The following is a 12,553-nucleotide window of genomic DNA, read 5'->3' on the forward strand; positions in this document are numbered from 1 at the left end:
AAATTGATAGCATAAAATTCGTTGGACGATGCAGAAGCTCACCCAACACGGAACAAGTTAAAGACTTGACCAAATATGACACCTTGCTGGCTCTGTCTCGCCAGGTGAAGAGATAAGCTCGCTAGATGAGCACATACGTTTAAAGATTTTTTCCAGACTAAGTTACTTTAGGATGAAGCAAGACAACTCGTTAGGCAAGGGGAAAAGCTTGCCAAGTATGCAAAGGTGGTTCAGAAGATCCTTTAGTTAAGTAATTTAGGGGTGAAGGAAGATTTTTCTCGCTTGGAGAGTAGGGAGGCTTGTCAAGCGATATATGGAGGCCAAACCCAAGTTGGACAAGTTGAACAAGACTTATTGATGAGGAAATTCAAGCTCGTTATGTGAGAAAACATGAATACAATTATATAAATAGAGCTCTAAGTAATTTAAATGACAATCATTCCATGTTTTATTAAGTTCAAAGTCCATATTTTCATAGTTAGAAATTATGTCACAACAAGAGCGAATTGAAAGAGAAATTCCTGAGATATTGAAGAATCGAAGGAATCAAAGGTGGAGGATCAGTTCGACCGAGAAATCTTTGTGGATGTTTTTTCATCTCTTTCTTCCTGATCATCATTGTAAAGCTACTATGAATAAGAGTAGTTAAATTCTCTTTTGATGTAGTTAGATGTAGTTATCCAAACACTCATGTATTCATATTGATCATGATATTATGTATGTTTTAGTTATTCGTTAAGGTTGATGATTACCTGTTCTTAATGTTTGTTATAAACTAGCCACTTATAACTTGTTATAATGGTTTTGAATTGATATTAAGAAATACTTTTTTTTAACTAGATCAAATATTTGCATCTTTTAGATGCTAAATTTTGAACATATATTTAGGTTTAACATTCACATATATTCTTGAATATTAATGATATCGTATTGGTTAACCGACATAGAAGTTGTCTGTTAAGCAATTCAGCTGATTTCACGTTGTTGTTTAGACATAAACAACAAATGCATAGCAATAAATGATAATATTAATTGATGGCTAAGAATATACATAATTGGTCTAGAAAATGCATGAGGACATGATAATGAAATTGAACTCTAAAAATCTCAATCCCATTTGTTAGAATCTTATTTTCATTTCTTGTTATTTTTAACTTAGTTACCAAGCAATCAAACTTTTCAAACAACTTTACTTAGAATCATAGAAATTATTGAATGGATTTTGATTATTGCAGCAATCCCTATGGAGATGATACAAACAAATACTTACTTTTGTTACTACTTAACAATATGGTGTCGTCGGGGATATACATTTAGAAATTGAAAGCATTGCGATAATTTTTATCATTTTAAGCATCTTCGTTCATATCTATTTATATTTTTTTATATATGTGAATATCTCTTTATTATTTTTATCCTGCTACTAAGTATCTGGTTGGATTGCTGAATTTGTTTATGCTAAGAAGGATTGTTGATTTTGTTTATGCTAATAAAGATTCCTGAAGATCAATTGCTATTTGATCTTGAAATCAAATTGATTGCTCGCAAAAACAACAATGTACTTGTCAAAAAGTATAGATGTGTGGCACCCATATGTTGACAGGGATGGTCAGAGACTTTAAGGATTTTTTGTTGTTGTTTAGGATAAACTCACGGTGGTGAGAAACCCTGTTTGAGGTGATTACATTGAGGAGAGGAAAAGCTCACGTGAGGTGAGAAGCTCCGTTCCTTTGGGGTATTTCGTGTCTATTTGATGTTTTTCCTCAACCCTAGAGTTTAGGTATTTATAGAGGCTTATGGGTCGGGATTCCGGGGACTCTTGGGACGTAGCAATCACTCCCCTTTGACCAGGGAAGTTGTTGAGTACCTACTTCTTAGGGAATTGGGACCAAGACTTCCTGCGCATGCAGTTATATGTTATGCACATCCAACTCCCCCATGTTTCTCATCAAGGAGAATAGCTAGTGAAGTGAGGGTTATATCTGAGCACCATAGTACGGGCCAATCACCTTATGAGGCTTGGCCCAATACCGCATTGTTACGTTCCTTTACCAATATATCAATATAAACAGTAAAAGAAGAAAACTACTAGCCAAGCATAATTGGAGGAAGCCTATATTTCTAGAAAATTAGAAGAAATGGTAAAAAACAACAATCAAACCAATATGGATAATAATAATCAAAATTAAGCCAACAATGTTGTTGGTGGTATGCGCTGCTACAATAGTCCAAGAAGCCTAGATCACCTAGCCAGACCCACAAGAAATACCAGGAAAGTTAAAATGAACAGTGGTTTGCTACAAATTTTGTATGCTAGTCCTTTTTCAGGTCTGGACCCCGAGGATCCATACACACAACTTACCAAATTCTATAAAATCATCTGAAACTCTTGGAGTAGGCGAAGAAGAAGAGAAAGAGATATCAATGCAGTTATTCCCTCACTCAGTTACCGGTAAAGCCAAAGAATGATACTTGGATCAACCTATGCAAGTAATGACCAATTGTAATATTCTTGAGGAAAATTTTCTTAACAGGTTTTTTCCATACAATAAGTTTATGGAAGCAACGACTACCATTGTCATGTTCTCCCAATGATCAACAGAGACATTATGTGAAGCTTGGGAGTGATGCAAGTCCATCTTGTATAGATGTCTAAACCATGGTTTTGAAGACCTCACTCAAATCCACATCTTCATGAATCAGTTACAACAATAGCCAAAGATCTTCCTTGATGCAATTGTTGGTGGATCTATCATGTCAAATAGTGCCAAAGAAGAAATTTCAATTATAGAAAGAATGGTGCAAAGTAATTATCAGTGGCAATACTATAGAAACATTGCTTAAAGGAAAGTTGGAAGCATTGAGTCGGTCGCCAATGATGTAATCATTACTCAAAATAAGTTGCTTACCCCCAAACCATGGATAAACTTACAAAGAAATTGTCAAAACTACATCAAAAACTCAAATACATACACAAAGCGCCAAAGCATTGACAAATAACTTATTGTGTTATGCAGTAGACATCACCCAACATGATTGTGTCACCATTTGACAAAGAGGTCAATTCCATAGGAGTTCATCAAATGTCGGGAAGTATCAAAATAATAATTCCAGAGGGGAAACAACTATAGCCAAGGGTGGAAACTAGAGGATGAGCCATCAAATAGACATCAACCATTTTGAAGTTACAACCAGACTCCTTGGCAGCAAGAAAGTCAAAATTGGAGAATAACCTAAACTAATTAATGAATTTATCCATTGCAAACTAGAAAAATATAGAATCCTTGATCAAAAACCTTGAAACAGAGATTGGCCAGATTGATAAGAAGATAGAGGATCAACAATCAAGACGTTTAATGAAAATACTCATACAAATCCAAAAGAACACTGAAATGCAATCACAACCGTAAAAGTGAATTACATTGAGGAACTTGAAGAATTTGTTGTTAAAATCTTAGAAGAAGAAAAAGCAAAAGGAAAACCAGATGAGGAAAAGGATCTAGAAGATCAAGAAACAAAAGAAGAAAATTTAAAAGACCAACTTATTCAAAATCTATCTCATCTCCAAGATTCAAGTCAAAGCAAAAAATAAAAGGGAATATTCAAAGTTAGTTAACATTTTAAAAAAATTGCAGGTAAACACAAAATTATCTGAAGCATTGAAGCAAATTCTCACATTTGCTAAGAAGATTCTGATAAACTATACTGATAAAGACACCATTTAACTAGAAACAAGTTGCCATCCCACCATACCACAAAAAGAATAAGATTATGGTAGGCTTACATTACCTATAACAATAGGTGACATAAAAATTGGCATTGCAATCATTGATTTGGGTGCTAGTATAAACCTGATATCTTTGTCAATAATTCAGAAGATCAGTTTTCTTAACTTGACAACAATAGATATGACCTTACATTTGGAAGATAAGTTTGTCAAAAGTCCAGTGAGAATAGAAATATATGTACTAAAAAAAGTGGATAAATTCATATTTCTAGTAGACTTTGTTGTAATGGACATTAAATAAGATGTTGAGATCCCTCTCATTCTAGGATGACCATTCATGAAGACATCATGGATGTTGATTGACTTAGATAAAGGCAACATGGAGGTCTATAATTAAGGATGAATAAGTATGTTTTATCTTGTTTGAATTAACATGAAATGACAACATCATGTTAAAAACGTCAAACAAGCGCTTTTTGGGAGGCATTCCAATCCTTTCTAAATTTTTTTTTCATTTTTCTATTGAGTTTAAAAGTTTTTAACATTACAAACAAAATAGAATTTTTTGCCATTCTATTGAGATTTTACTTGGAAAGGAAAATAACTCACTAGGAGAATTTTTGCCAACCGACATTTAAAAAGGCTCAACAGTTGCCCAACAAAACCATCATAGAAGTCAAATGTTATGAATTCACGCATTCTCGCTTGAAAATAAAAAAAGGCTCGCCCAGTGAAAATGTTGTTACAAAACATTATAAACAACATGCAAACATCAATTTTTCTCTTTAAACCCACTTCCCACTTATCATTTTCTCCCACTCACTTGCAAAAACACAAAACAAAGGATTAGAAACCCTAAGAGCACATTACTTTGCATAAAATATTCATTGTTCTAAATTTCCTTCTTTAATTTAACGCAACTAAGGTATGTTCAAAGTTTCTGTAATATTTCTCTCAGCATAAAACTAAGATATTGATTCCTAATGTTGTTATTTACATCTTTTGCTTGCTACAATTAAATGTCATTTGTGATATCATTCTAGACCAAGGGAAATTCTCTTCACATGATTAGGAACCTAGGGTTTTCTTGATTGTAATCACATTTCATAATATAACTTAGGTTTAAAAAATGCAATTCAACCCATGCTACAAGTTCATTAGTGGATATAGACATTATGGCTAAAAAATCATCTGTATCATTATATTCACTAATAAAATTTTAATGATCGATGCAGATGATATTAAAGAGAAGAAACAAAAGGCAAGTTGCATATGCAGGGACACCTAGGTCCCTTGTTCAATATGGCTATAACAGATTTAAGAGCCATGTGCAAAAGCATTTTATGCTCAATTGGAGAGTCATTCATTGATAACGGAGAGAAAGGTGGAATTCTCTGAAAATGGAGATTTTTATACTTTTGTGCGGGAAGTTAACAACAGAGGGAAGGGAACATGAATCTATGTGCTTGCAGGTATAATTACTACAATAACTAGATGGCTTCAATGGTTTTGTTGATGACAACATTATGATGTTAAGTATTCATATGAAGTTGATACATATGATTAAATTGTTATGATTTAAAGATCAAAATGTCAAAGCTAAGGATATCACCTAATGTCAAACGATGTTCAGTGGAATCCCTTAAGCTCTCTAGTCAAGCAATCTCTCTAGTGAGGGTATCTATAAAGAAGCCTTATAAAGCCTTATCATATATAAGAAGTCAATTCCTAGATAAAGTAATGAATAATTGGTGAATAAAATAATGGATCTTGAAGCTTCATAGATTATGAAAGAGAGGAAGAGTGAAAGTTTGCCTGGTCAACGTCTGAGTGATTAGAGTCTTATAAAAGATACTAGATTAACTCTTAAATTATTAAGGCAACACATATAGTCACCTAAAAGTGTTTTAACCTCTCCATTTAATAAACACCTTAAAACCCTTAGAGGAACATCCAAGGTGGTTGTGAAATTGAACAAGGATGTTCCTAAACATTTAGGAAGCTTATATATATATATATATTGCCTAATCGATTAAGGCTCTTAGTTAATTGATTAGAGCAATGTATAAAGCTTCTTAATCAATTAAGAACACTCCTAATCGATTAAGACACTAGTCATTGTAGGTTTTCCTTTTTGAGTATTAGGGTTTCCGTTTTTATGAAGCACATAATTGATTAGACCTAATACATAATCAATTATGAGTATTAAAAAGCCCATGGATAGTTTTCCTTTTTGAACCAGATTTTCACCTATAAATAGAGGACTCCTCCTCACTTTTAAAAAATACTAGAAAATGTATATACTTCCTCACTTTCAACTCTCTTCTTTCTCATTTATTTTGTTTTCAATAAATTGCCTTAATGCTTTAAGAGTAAAAAAAATTAGTGAGGCATTTCCTGTGTATGTGGATTTATGTGCTTGCAGGTATTGTAGTTAATGTTTCCTTGTTCCATTGAATGATCATAATGGTTTTTATGATGACTCATATCTTTAATGGAATCATGGTGGTTAATCCTATGCTTGATCATGTTGGTCCCATGGATATTCTTCCAGATGTCTCTGATGATGAGGCACATCCCGAAGTTATCTTAAGCTTCATCATGGAGAAGATTCAAGGTTCCAGTGAAGTACTAAAGTCAAAGATAATGTATCAAGGAACTTTAAGCTTCAAAGTTGTGAAAGAGAGGAACTGTGAAAACTCACATGGTCGGTCGTGCGCTTAACGCAGTGTCTGAGTGACTAGAGTAATTTAAAAGTGTTAGAATAACTCATAAGCTACTAATAAAACTCTTACACTCACAAAATGTTTTAAGGTCCCTCTTCTTTTGATAAAATAACTATAACTTATTTTTTGCATATAGCAACTTGGTTACTAGCCCAAATAATCCCTTATGAGTGAAAATTACACTGAATAATCGATTATCCATTATTTTTAGTTGATTATTTCATTTGTGTATGCATCATAATTGATTATTAGGGTTAATAATTGATTAGTAACAACACAATTTGAAAACATTCTTTTAACATTATTTAATTGATTATACTTATGGTTAATCGATTATGAGCATTAAAAGCCCATGAATTATTTTCCTTTTTGAGCTATATTTTCTAATATATAAGGAGGTTCCTCCTAACTATTTTTCGCACCAGAAATTGATTTTAAATCATTTAAACCTCTCTCTCTCCCCCTATTCTTTCTTACACCAAAGTTGTCTTAGTGCCTTTATGAATAAATACATTTGTGAGGTTTAGTTGTAATGGTGTTCAACTACTTTATGAAGAGTGAGATTCTCTTGAAGTTTCTCTTTTTTGGTTGTTAAGGTTATTCCGGTAAAACCTTTGTTTGGTTTTTGAGATCATCCAATCAAAATATTGTTCTGGGTTCATGAGTTTATTTTGAGAAAAGCTCCATTTGGTTTTGAATGATAAGCCTGTTAAAATCTCTCAGTTGAGTGTAATAAGGTTATTGGGGATAACCTGGTAAAATCTTAAAATATTTTATTAGTGGAACTCTCAAGAAGTTTTTCTTGGGAAAAAGTGTAGGCCAAGATATCGGACGAACCTCTATAAATTATGGTGCAGTCTCTCTAAACTTTATCTCCTTACTTTTACTTTCCTTTATATTACCGTCTTTTCATTTTCCGCTGCTTTGATCTCTATATTTTTAACTATACTAATACAAACTATTGTTTTTGGTAATCATCTTTAAATTTATCATGATTTTTGAATATAAAAACCCACCCCCCTCTTGTACTTGGAGTCACTTGTTCAACAGTGTATTATGGTGCTAGGATAATAGTGCAATTTATGCAAGAGGAATTTAACTCTTATGAAATGTATCTTGTGAGAAGTTGATGTTTGGTTCGTGAGATTATCTGTGAAAATCTCCATTTGGTTCTTGAGCTTTTCCTCGTATAAAAACTCTCATTTGGTTTGTGAGATTGTCGGTTAAAGTCTATGTTTCATTTGTTATATTTGTCTGGTATAATATCTCCCATTTGGTTTGTGAGATTTTCCGTTAAGATCTATGTTTGGTGCGTGAGTTGCGTCTGGTGTAAAAGCTCTCATTTGATTATAAGATTATCTTGATGTAAAATCTCATGTTTCATTTGGAGGATACCCAGTGTATAACTCTAGTCTTTTTGCAAGAAGGTTCATATGCATAACTTGTGAAAAGCTCACATCTATTGTGGAAACTCTCGAGAAGAAATTCTTTAGGAGAAGAGCATTACCAAGTGGTTAGGCCGAACCTCTATAAATCTTTGATGCATTTCTCTTATCTCTTATCTCTTTTTATTTTTGTTATTAATTTATTTTTATCGTACCTTCATTTCTTCTTCACTCTGATTTTGTTTTATTTACTTATGTTGGTGCTTTGTTAAAATTAAATTTTTTTTAAACAGTTCATTTTATAAAATAATTTTTAATTGAACATCATTTTTCGAATTCACACAATTCATCCCCTTTTGTGTTTGGATTCACATGTCCAACAAGTGACATCAAATCCTAACTCCTATTAAAAGACTAACCATTTCATGAGATAGAATGATGACTATAAACACTTCTGTTTTTAGTAAAGGTATTTTTATCGATACATCTCCACCGTTTGATGGTTGTTTAGGTCACAGAAAGCAATAATGGAAAATTTTCTTAAAGCAATTTTAAAATGTGAGATTTTATAATCAATTGTTTATTTATTCTAACTTATTATGTTAATAATAAAATAATAAATAAACCTGATTTTTTTATTGAAAAAGACAAAATAAAATCACTATTAAAAAACTACTTTTTATGACAACAATTTCACCTCACATTGAAAAAACAAGGTAAAATTCCTGGACACATCCTTTTTTTTAATAAAAAAATATATAATATATTTCGTCGATTATTTTAAAAATTGAGGGGTAAACTTATCAGTGTACATACTTCGAATGCCAGTAGCTTCAAATTATGTTTTTATCTCATTAAAAGTGGCGCCTTCTGGAATATATATATTTTTAATCTAAAGATACGCCACTTTTCACCTCATGTTTTCTTTCCAACCGAGATACATATGTTTCTTTGATATATATATATATATATATATGTATATATATATATATATATATATATATATATATATATATATATATATATAAAAATTTAGCTTACTCCTAATCATAACCTTTAAATTGAATATAATCTAATAGTAAGCTAAGTAATACGGCTAATTAACCATTAGATTTAATTTAATTTAAAGTCTTATATATATATATATATATATATATATATATATATATATATATATATATATATATATATATATATGATGAGTTTATTATATTTAATATTGATTATTTGTTTGACTAACCCCTCTTTAAACATATTACCTATTAAATTAATTTTTGAAATAATCATATGAAAAATTATGTTGTATTAGAAACATATCTTAGACAACTCATCATTTATCTAATGCTCTTTTATTATTTAAGTCTCTCTAATACTTCTAGAATTTGTTCAACTTTCTTCCACATTTGTTCATTTTTCAAAGCATCAAATTTTATATTTTCAAGGATGAATTAGGAGAAAAGTAAGTGCTGAATAAATAACTTGAAACATTGAAGATATTTTAACCATTAAATAATGCGAAATGAGTGATGAGTTACATAATGCTTCAAAATCATTAATCAATGTAAGTTGTTCTTCAAATATTACATAATTGTTCATATAATTATTTTCCTAACTAATTTAGAGAAGTTATATGTTCAGTATAAGATTTAGTGAAATAAGCAATCCACATTAGATTTAATAAACTCAAAATTGTTTTACACGTCGGTTTTATGAGAAAACTGCGGTGAAAAAATGGTACACCCGTCGGTGAAATATCAAAACCGATGGGACATGTGTTTTCGCCATTTCAAAATTCCAAAAAGGTTTCTATGGCGATCGAACCCATGACCTTTACACAATACCCATTGGTTTTTTTTTAAATCGAGAGGTAAAGTGTTTTTCATGAAGTCATTCCTTACATTGCATGTGAAACCGAGGTAAGGCCTATTTTTCAACTAAGGTAAAAGGCATTTTTTGTTGTAGTGAATCAAACTCAATTTTAAAGCCAAGTACTTAATGATAAGTGCTCCAAGAACCAAAGAGTACTTCTATGTTTTCAATATTATTTCATTCAAGGAACTATGAGAAACTCTTGAGATAATCAATGGAGATTTTCCTAAGATTTAATAATAGAGAATGAACATATGATACTAGGAAGATGAAACACCAAATGAACATGAAGGTCATCTTCATAGATGGTGCTCAAAGTTTGAAATCCCCGAGGTGATGTTAAAAGTTTTATATTTGAAAGATATCTTAGATTCAATAATTGGATTTAGAAATTTAATCTAACCCCTTATTCAAAAGATAGAAGTATGTTTGTTGAGTTCCAGGAAAAATTCAGGAAGAAGGAAGTCACTGAAAAACTCAACAAAGTTAGCGAGATGTTAAAAAATGAAGGAATGAACTCAACAACATTAGAAGAGTCATTATCTTTATCATCAAAGTAAATAAAGGATGAATCAACACCAATGATATCTTTTGAAAGAATAATTACGATAAACGAATAATCCTTCGAGGAAATAAGCCCAACCACTTGGAGCCATATTATTATGTTAAGTTTAACGAATTAAGATAGTCTAAAGGAAATACATCTATACCTATTAAAACCACTAACGCACCAGGACCCAAAAAGATTTTGGCACCAAAGGTAAAAAATTAATTTGTTTTGTAGGAAAGTTTTACAACTTAAAGGAGCCAAATTCAAATTTAATAAAATTGTGCAAAGCATGTGTATACTCTAAGTATACAAAGTTAAAGGTGATTTTTGGTGGTGTTTTTATGATCCTAATAATGTTTGATCAAGTTGTTACTTGTTGGCATTGATGGTGTTGTTCAACGATTTTGATGATCATGAAACTTCTTAGTAGTATGACATAAATGACCTTCGATGATCATGTCACTCTTGAGGATTTTTTATCCAACTCTTGTATCAAGAGATTCTAAGAGATGGAAAATTGAAAGTAATTTGTCATTATTTTCGGGGGGGGGGGGGGGGGGGGGGGGTTGATACTTGGATATTTTTGAGGTAAAACACTTGATAGAGATTACATTGTAAAAGTCTGATTCAATCCTCTAGTAAGTGGTCTTGTTTATTACCAATGAATGATATTTTATCACTAACATATTTTTTGGCTTGAGTTAAATTTATCTTTAGCAAGGTTTCCATGCAAAAAATGAAATACTTAGCCCTAGGGTGCAACTTTGGTTAGAAAGGGGTGCAAAAATCAAGCCCAAATACACAACAAGGCCAAAAAGACCAAGGAAGGCTATATAATCAATTACCATAATAGGCCTAATCGATTATCCGAATTTTGAAATTTAAATTTCATGCCTTATAATCGATTAACCTTAATAGCCTAATCGATCATGACCTTATTAAGTATGTGCCACCAGTAATCAATCATCATGGTTTATGACACTAACTTCTCTAATCGGTTATAAGGGGAAATAATTGATTAGAAGCGACCTTTAAAAAGGTATGTCACTCTCTCTTCTCTTTATCCCATATTTTCTTTCTTCTCTTTCTCTAGTTTCTTGCGTACTTGTTTGTGTGAAAATACTGCTTATTATCTTCATCATCATCATGACACCGAAAAGGATCAGCATCTCTGGAAGCACTTCTTGTACAACCTACTTCTCAAATACTCTTTCACCACAAGAGGAAAAAGATAGGTATAATAGAGAATATGCAACAAGGGAGATCATTCCTTCTTAATAAACTATAACATGAAATATGCATATCGGATTTATGAATCATATGAGGATTGTATGAATTTTGTTTGAGGATAAACAAAAAGATAAGTTGGGAGAGTTTATAAGTGTCAAATTTACTCATTTATTATAGGCACTTATGAACTTAAAACACAAGAAATTACATGAAAACCCGCCATTTACCATAAAAATAAAATAAAACACTTGTATGAACATTTTAATTGTGATATTCATGAGTACATGTGAAATCACTCAAAGAAAAAAAGCACAAGGTGATAGCAGGAAACTCACTGGACGAGGCAGAGGCTCGCCCGATCAGAGACATGCCAAAAGTCAAAACAAAACATGGAAAAACAGGGCACCTTATTGACTCTATATTGATATGCAAATATATAAGCTCGCTAGGCAAGCACATGTGGTTATATATTCATTCTAGGACAAGTTACTTTATGATGAAGGAAGACAAATCGCTTGGCGATGTGACAAGCTCGCCAAGCAATCAAAGATGGTTCAAAATACCCCATGGTTGAATAACTTAGGGGTGAATGATGGGTTTTCTTGTTTGGAGAGTAAAGAGGCTCTCTAGGTGAGATATGGTAGCCTAGACCAAGTTAGAATTTGAACAAGAATTACTAATGAAGAAAGGCAAGCTCAGTAGGCGAGTCAAAGATCTCGCTAGACAAGGATACCTGATTAGAACTCTTTACAAAGATTTCTCAGCCAGTTCAACAACGACCATTCCATGTTTTATTAACTTTAAATTTCATAATTTAATATTTATAAATTATGTAACAACAAGAGAGAATTGAGAGGGAAATTCCCAAGAGAGATATTGAAGAGTCAAGGTAGAGGCTCTATCCGACTGAGAAATTGGCGTGGATGATTTTTCATCTCCTTATTCCTAATTATCATTGTAAATATACTATAAGTAAGAGTAGCTAAATTATCTTTTATTGAAAGTAGATGTATTTGTTCAAACACTCATGTATTCATATTGATCATGACATTATGTATCTCTAAGT

This window comes from Lathyrus oleraceus, chromosome 7 (assembly GCF_024323335.1).
Source record: "Lathyrus oleraceus cultivar Zhongwan6 chromosome 7, CAAS_Psat_ZW6_1.0, whole genome shotgun sequence".
Taxonomy (NCBI): Eukaryota; Viridiplantae; Streptophyta; class Magnoliopsida; order Fabales; family Fabaceae; genus Lathyrus; species Lathyrus oleraceus.